At 45.0% G+C, this 8,524-nt stretch overlaps 1 protein-coding gene across 1 annotated transcript in view; it reads right to left on the bottom strand.

The window, feature by feature from the left end:
* bcr (BCR activator of RhoGEF and GTPase) overlaps nt 1-8,524 on the bottom strand; it is an 84,939-nt gene that overhangs the window by 73,060 nt on the left and 3,355 nt on the right. The window lies entirely within an intron of this gene.

The raw sequence follows: 8,524 nt of genomic DNA on the forward strand, positions 1-8,524 counted from the left end.
CGAGGTGTCTCATCCTGTAGCTCTTCATCATCTGCAGCTACAAAAAGCTAATAAGGTCTGAAGCACTTCCTCCCCCTCCTGCAGCCTTTCAGCTTCGCTATAGAAACAACTTTCTGTCGTACTGACGACTCCTCCGCTGCTCTTCAAGCGAAGGAAAAAGAGAGGGAGTCCCCGCACTGGATTTGCAAGCTCCCGAGTGTTTAATGAGGCAATGTTTTGACCATCAAGGATTTTGTCCTGCATCTGTGCCCAGCTGGGGCTGAGTGTGATCACAGCCTACCTTCTCTGCCTCTCTTCTAGAAGCCAGGATACATTCATGTGAAATTTCGCTAATATTTGAATCTACAACAAAAACCATAGTCAGACTGTAGGACTTTTCTTTTCTTTTCGGACTTTTTTGTCTCCACTGTACCAAATAACCATGGATCTCTACAGAGCTGTGCATGACGCTTCTTATTATCTGCATCCGTGATGTTGCCGATGCGTTTGATTTCAAGGACACTGAACATGTGAAGGACAGAAAACACTACATCCTACACACATAGCTTAACCCTCAGTGATCCACAATCCTTACTGCTGACAGTAAGCCGGGGTTAAGTCCATTAAAGTCAACTAAACCCATTTTCCAAAGAATCACAAGCTTTTAACTGTCTGTCCACACACTTAAGCTTCACATACGTGTTCAAGGGGTGCATGATGGACAGATAGACAGATGGAAGAAAATAGACATTAAATAGCTGGGGGAAAAGAAGAGAGAAGACACAAAGACTGTAGGAGAATCAGCCATGCAGGCACAGGGGAATAGACCCTGCAGTCCATACTGTTCTGTAACAAGCAGGCCGGCTGCTGACATTTGGCATTGATTGTGTTGTTTTATAGGCATTCGCCAGTTAAACCCCTATTGGACAATTACATAGAGAGCCTGTCTGCTCCTGCAGGGAGGGTCGTGACTTTGATCTCTCCCTACTTTCCCCCTTTGCTACGTTGGAAAACCCACGGAAAGAAAGGCGGAAAGGTGATGCACCTCTAATTGGCTCCAAGCAAAGGGAAACTAGAAGCAGCTGTTTCAATGGAGCATACTGTAAATAGAGAGGAGACAGAGAGAGAAGGGAAATGGGAAAAGGTAGGATGAGATGGAGAAAAGAGGATTCAATAAGTGAAAGAGAAGAGAGGGGAAGTTTAGGGAAGAACTGTGGTGGGGAAAGAGAGAAAAAGCCTCATTAGATAAAAGAAAAGCTGCATTTGTGCATTTCTAAAAGCCCAGAGTATCTACACATTGCAGCACAGTGAACGCAAACCACTAATCACACCTTATCGCAATTCAGTGAAGAAAAGTCACCATTTACTCAGTGCATACTGCATTTTATCCCTTTTATTGTGCCAATTTTTCTGCTATGCAACTATCATGTCTGTGTAACCTGCTGATGGGTTGTGAGTGATGATAATCCCAGCTGTGATATATAGGACATCATGCATTAGTGTTGTAATGAGTGTGGCTGTGTTATATGGGGGAAAAACTGTAATCTGGTTGTTAGCCAGTTTCTAATTCCCAGACTGAAGAGTGGAGATTAAGGCTTACATGTTTGCATGACTAGACAGGTTTCTGTTGCCCTCTAATCCAGAGCAGAGTATCACTTGGCTTTCAATTGTATGCGAGCCACAATCCTAAAGGTTCACCTGAATCTATGAATTTCACATTTCATACATATGGCATACACTTTTTCACACATTTCTACAGGTACTTTGTTATTTGCCCGCCACCCTTAGGGCTTGGATCATGTCTGAAAATGCACCTGTCAAAAGACACACAAAATATTCAATTAGACTTAAAATCATTACATTTTTTAAAAAAAGCAGCAGTTTAGAACTTCCACAAAGTTTGGGGATCAAGAATAGAGAGGCAGTGATGTCCTGACCTTTAGTCACTTGTGTGTCAAGAACCAAAAATACTGGATCCTGCACTTTCCATGATGCAATGACTGACTGATTAACATCTTTCAAGCTAATTTCCCCAGACTGCACAGACACTACACATGTTTCCACAGGCTGTGTCGTGCTCACTGTGACTGGCAAATGTGATGTGTAAAATAGGTGGAATGCTCCTTAAGGGCCAGACTAAAGCACCAGAGAATCTGTGGGCCTTTTGGGTCATTTTGACATTAATCTTCATAGACGCCACGTTGACTTGTGGTCTCAACCGCCGAGACCATAAACCAGGTCTTTCTTTCCATCCCACCCCCCAACCTTAACCAGGTCCCTTAGAGAGCTGGCTGTGATTAATGATCCGTGAAGCTAAGCTAGGATACCTAGAAAAACCAGAAAACACACACCGGCAAGCTGACACTACAAGGCCAGCGGCCTGTGGTGAGTGGTTAGCGGTGGATGCTAACTAGCACAGTTTCCTCGCATTGTGGCCGGTCCAGATGACAAGCTCAGTGACTGTGACAACGTGGGCCACAGTTCCAGCGAGCCAAGATGGCCGCTGTTCAACAGGGCAGGCAGTTGCACATGGGGAGAAACAAGTCACCAGAATTTATGTAAGGGATTTTCCAAGTCTTTTTTTTTTTTTTTTTTTTTAACAAGAGCTGTCGTTCACCAGAGGAAAGATTGTGGCTGGGTGTTTGGCAAAAGAAGTACACAAGCGCACACTAAACGGAGAAGAAATAAACAGAAGCAGGGAAGAGTAATTACCCTTTGGAGGGCTGTGAGTTTGTGTTTATGTGTGTTTGTATCTGCATGTCTGTCTGCAGGGTCCGGTTATGATGGTCCAATCTGCTTCCCTTCACCCAAACGTTAGCTCGAACATTTGAAAATTCTCCCTGGGCCTAAAGCTAATGGACATTGGCCACACACACCCTCCTTAAAACCATTTTTTCCACAGACTTCAAACGCACACACACACACACACACACACACACATACAGAGGTCCACTGGCAGCCCACAAACAGAGCCAGGCAGTTTGACTCTCACTGGGCAGCTGCTGGAGCTGCTCCACCCTCATGCCCACTGCCAACCCAGCGACGCTAAGCCAGCCTTGATGCCAGGCTGGACGTCTACTGCAGAGACATGTGGTGCAACAGCACCAGACAAGACTGAAATACACACTAACAAGCAAACACTCGACATGACATTTACAAGTGTTATTTGAATCATTTATACTTGGCAGACAATTTTGGAACGTGGCCATGTACTTAAATAATTTCACATACGTGGTGACAGAACTGTTATGTTTTACATTTGCGGTTATTACAATCAAATGCAGTTAAATATGTGATCCTAAAAGAATAAAGTGCATCAGAAATATTACAGACAAGCTAGCTAACTCGAATCTTGGATGAGTAAACAGCCTTTTTAATTTTTTTTCCTCAGAAAGGAAGTTTTCTTCCTGCAAAACTGATCCCAGAAAAAGGGAACAAAGGGGCCGTTTTGTGCCTGCATAATTGGTCTGAGCAGGTTGCTCCAGCCCCATGAAAGGCTGAGCTGAGCACCCAGCTGGCAAGAAAGGCAGATCCGCTTCCCCCCCAAAAACTCCACCTCCACCTCCTCTTATCCTCCCATGCTTCTCTCCTGTCCTTTCCAGCACTCAGGGCCCGGCTGTGAGCCTGCAGCTCCTGCGTGTCGGCTGAGGTAACAGAGGCTTTCACTGCCGGGCTCACTCAATAGCACATACTGAATTAATCTTTTTACCGAACACCCCCCCCCACCCACCAGTGTGAAAAGGGGGTCATTGTGCCACGGTGGACTTCTGGAGAGCATGTGAGGTTGGCCGGAGGTACCACAGACAAAATCTTGTGAGCTGTCTCTACCCATCATTCCTTTTCATCTACGACCCCGCCCCCTACACGCAAACGTACATGGTAACACACTCTGAAATCACATGGTGCACCAATTGCACATACGCACACACAAAGGCTCAGAGAAGAAGAAACAGCCTCCACTCATCTCCAGCATCACTGCTGGAGGCGGTCAACTGCACCGATCGCCTGCTTTTTACAGGATTTAACATTTCCGCAGAAAATCCCCACACACACACACACACACACACACACACACACACACACACACACACACACACACACACACACACACACACACACACACACACACACAAGTGACTCTGATTTCCCAGCAACTAAGTGCAAGTGTATGTCTGACATCAAGATTTTAAGCAACAAATATATTTAGAAAAATACCCAGAAACACACAGAGCAAAGCTGATGACATCATCTGATTTAATCTGCAAAGGTCCCTCAGTGACAACAAGGCCTGCTCTCTGTGACACACACACATTATAATACATGCAACACACACACACACACACACACACACACACACACACACACACACACACACACAACCTGCATTTTGTCACCACAAGTACGAGTCCCCACAATGTGTAGTATTTATTTAGTAATTAGTAGTATTCATATAGTTGAAAATGAGCGGTAAACATCAGATTATGCTAGCTGAAGTTAGCCTATCCAGTCAGTTAGCAAAAACATCATTAGCATAATGTTTTGTACTTTGAGGTATGTTCTGTTATATTTTTGTGAAAAATAATAATAATACTGTTTAAATATAATCATTAAACAGCATTTTATTATGTGTCAGGTGAGCTCTGTTGACCATATTTCATATTAGCTCTTTTTTACTCTTCACTCTAAACAGGTCATGATGTTCGCAAGCTAACGGCTAAATATTGTCGCACTCATTTTGCTCTACAATTTCACATCTATTACAAAGTGAAATGGAAACTTTTTTCAACCCCAAACAAGCCATGGCCTCTCGCCTTCAAGGCTTTTCCAAAGGTCAGTTCACCCACATTTAGACTAAAATGACTGTTTTTCTAATAACCTCTGGTGGCATCTACATATCCAGATAGTTTGGGAGCAGGGATGTCCAGGTTTTGGAAGTTTATAGATTAATGCAATTTAAATTGTGGTGTTCAGAGCATTTTTAAAAAGTTTCAAAATAGATATAGATACAGATATGGCAGAGTTTTAACCTCTATCCCCGGATGCTTTTCTGGTCTGCACATTACCAACACCAGGCTTACTGGGATTCAGTAATCAGCCAGCAAAACTACTCTGGAGCACCGCATATGTGCATTGATATAACATCAGAACGCTATGAAAATGAGGTGACAAATCACCCGGAGGCCTGAGAGGCTGAGGAAAGGCAGCAAGAGGCTGAACCTGCCTAAAAATATAGCCGTCAACAGGACCCAGCTGAGGGAGGAGGAGGATATGTACAAACAACCACTGAAACTGTCTCAGGTCTGCTCTGCGTTGGCATCCCTGGCCTCACTGACACAAACCCACAGGTATTCCTTGCTTCAGAGGCAGATTTCCCTTCAAATGAATCAATGGAAACAGCGTATGGAGAAACACTTTTGGTCACCACCCATTTCAATACACAGAGTAATGAAAGCTTCCTTTCTTCAACCCTCAGTAAAACTTTCAGCAGGTAATATGTGTGGGCTCTGTTCAATTCATTTTACTGCACCTTTTCTGTTTCTTCCAACACAGACCTGACTATGAACTTCTGCCTACTTTGAAGTCCATTTTCATTTCAATATTCTGTATTTAATGAGAACTTTCTTCACGTTTACACTGCTTGCAGGAGGAGGAGTCATGGCGATGTGAAAAAGGCTCGTCAATCATCTTACTCTGCACAAATGATCAAATGCTTAACGTAACATGCTCGCGTTCCTCCGGTTCAGTTCAAAAATGAAAAGCTGGCAGATGAAGCATGTGCCTCCAAACATGTCTTGCTATTTTTTCACAGGCCTACTTTTCACTTGCCAGGCATCTCCGTTTTCCCACTGAACGACACTCGAGGGAAATGTCTTTATTTGAATCCTCCACTCATTTTGTCACTCAGCTTTTTCTGTTGCAGTCAAAAAGACCTGCTCATCTCTGCCCAGCATGCACTTTTCATCCTGAAAACCCCCACCAACATGAAATAAACAAAACACAACATGAAGCAATTACTACTGTGGTTGGCATGCAGAGAAGAGAAGAGAAGAGAAGAGAAGAGAAGAGAAGAGAAGAGAAGAGAAGAGAAGAGAAGAGAAGAGAAGCTCCAGCAGATGGAGTGACTCCTCCAGACTCGGGTCAACCAGCGGCAGGAAACATCCGTCTTCTACGACCCAGTCTGACCATTATCTTGAGCTGCAGCACGGCAACTCATATGTGCACACCTAGTCCTGAAGGCAAAGCAGCCTCAAGGTATAAGAGTAAACATCAAGCATGTGTGTCTTTGTGTGTGAGCCTGACTCTGTGTTTCTGTTACGCAACGGGAGAGTTCTTCCCATCTGTGCCTCTCTGCAGCCCCCGCATCCCTGACCAATGAAGCGAGAAACGACAGCTCTGCCTTGCACTCTGCCTCCCTTAGTCTTCCTCACAACACCGTCCCACTCCTCATTATTATCATCCGCCGCCCACCAAAAACACACTCTCAAACTCTTCTTCCCTTACTATCCTCTGTCTCCGTTCTGGTTGACTGGAACCATACACCACCGGGGGCCCAGAATGATGCAATATTCATCGTTATCATCACCTTCACTGTCAACATCACGCCGGTCTGCCCTCAGCTTAAACCCCAACTAGAAAACAAGACCACTCTGCAGGGTGTCTACCCAACATTTTACTTCTTATGCTCAAATTCCAGATTATCCCACTAAATGCAACGTTGTCTGCAACACATCCGCCCCCACCCACCCCACCCCCCGCCCCCCCAATCCTCCATCTCAGTCCCTGCCCTTGCTAACACCCCACAGGGCTCACTGTTGTGGAAAAGATGTTAAAACAATGAGAGCAGACAGTGCAGTGATAATCCTAAACATAGCAGCTGGGGAATTAGCTAGCCATTTGCTGGGGACTCACTATCTTGGTTTGATGCTAACTGTGCACAATCTTAATTGCTGTTAGAGCAACAAATGTTAGCTTTGTTCTTCAGCATTGATGGTAAGGGGATGGCAATTACAAGCGAAAAGATGTCTTTTACTTTCGCCTGCAAATATGTCTGAGATGTCTTTTTCCGGACAGGATGCGATCGTACAATATCGCATCCTGTCTGGAAAAGCATTTTAGCTGATTCCACCATGGCCACTGTGTCGGTGGCTCTATTCAAATAAATGAATTATAGAAGCACAGCGAGCTGTTCTCTGTGCAGGATATTTAGGCAATGAGCAGGATCAGGTTTCACACAGTAACGCTACCCAGAGAGATGACAGTAATGTGTTTAGCACGGAATCACAACAGCAGAACATTAACAACGTTAAGCCTTCACTAACTTTGTTGTACAGGTACAGTACGCATGAAAAACCACGTGTTGTGCTCACACACTTCCCCTCGATCTTCATCGTTCAGTGTTCTCATTCTCCCAGTTAATACTCCAGTTCTCTCTGTCACTACCCTGACTGCCTCTTCCCCTCCTTCCAGCTCATCCTGGCACTGGAGCGGGTGTGTGATGCCTGCTGCCTGTCTGGTCCAGCAGGGCGCCAGTCCAAAATCTGTTGCAATATATTGGGCAATAAAACACTCCTCACTTCAAGAGCAGAAAACCAGAAAGAGACAACAGGCAAAACGTACTCAACTGCAGCAAAGCGTGCTTCGGTAAACAACTCTCGATGTCTGAAAATTATGTCAAATATTTGAACTACCCGAGCAGTGTTTGGTTTGACTTCTCTTGAGCTGGCACAGCCTCTACAATGGAAACTTTACTGAGGAATTACAGCAAAATAAGCCCTCCTAATGTGCTTCTTTGAGCAACACACTGTTGTGGGGCTTGGGCCTGACAGCAAAGTTAGCCAGTGCTCATGTCTTTCGCTCCAGGCTGCACATCTATCTGCTTGCCGCTGCTCTATTACAGGTGCCATAGCTCGAAGGCTGCAATTTAGTGGTTAGGGATACTGCGGATAATTGTTTGTGGATTTCTTTTGTCCTGGTCTGTGCTAAAAGCTGGTGAAGAGTTTCGGGGAATTGTCTTTTACTCGGTCACATTTCAGGCTGAAAGAGACAGCCAGGCAGACACCTGTGATTGGAATTCCATACTCAGAGCCGCAGGAGTCGTCTGAGAGAGGCTAGACCCGCAGCTTCAACCCAGACTGACCGCATTTATTGTTCACCCACCCGACTGACATTCCAGGAATAAGCAGAGGTGGATCTTTCATCTGTCTCCCACGCGAGGCCATCCAAAGGACGCTCAGTCCAGCGTGGTTGCGTGCACGCACACACATTCATGCACACATTATCAATCACGTCAGCATTCGGCTGCTTTGCGGTCTTCCGAGGAAATATGTCTTACGTGGAAAACAGACTAAAAATGCAAAAGAACAGATGCCAACATAATTCCAGCATGACTAAATTACACTCATTCACTCATGCTTTCATTCATTTTTCCTGCCTCCACACACACACAACCACACTCAGTTCCAGGGTGAGCTCTGAAATATCCTTTACAATCCAGTCCACCTCCTCTCCTACATAACAAACATTAGAGACAGCAGCCACAACTCAC

Source organism: Chaetodon trifascialis, chromosome 20, assembly GCF_039877785.1.
Source record: "Chaetodon trifascialis isolate fChaTrf1 chromosome 20, fChaTrf1.hap1, whole genome shotgun sequence".
NCBI classification, from domain to species: domain Eukaryota; kingdom Metazoa; phylum Chordata; class Actinopteri; order Chaetodontiformes; family Chaetodontidae; genus Chaetodon; species Chaetodon trifascialis.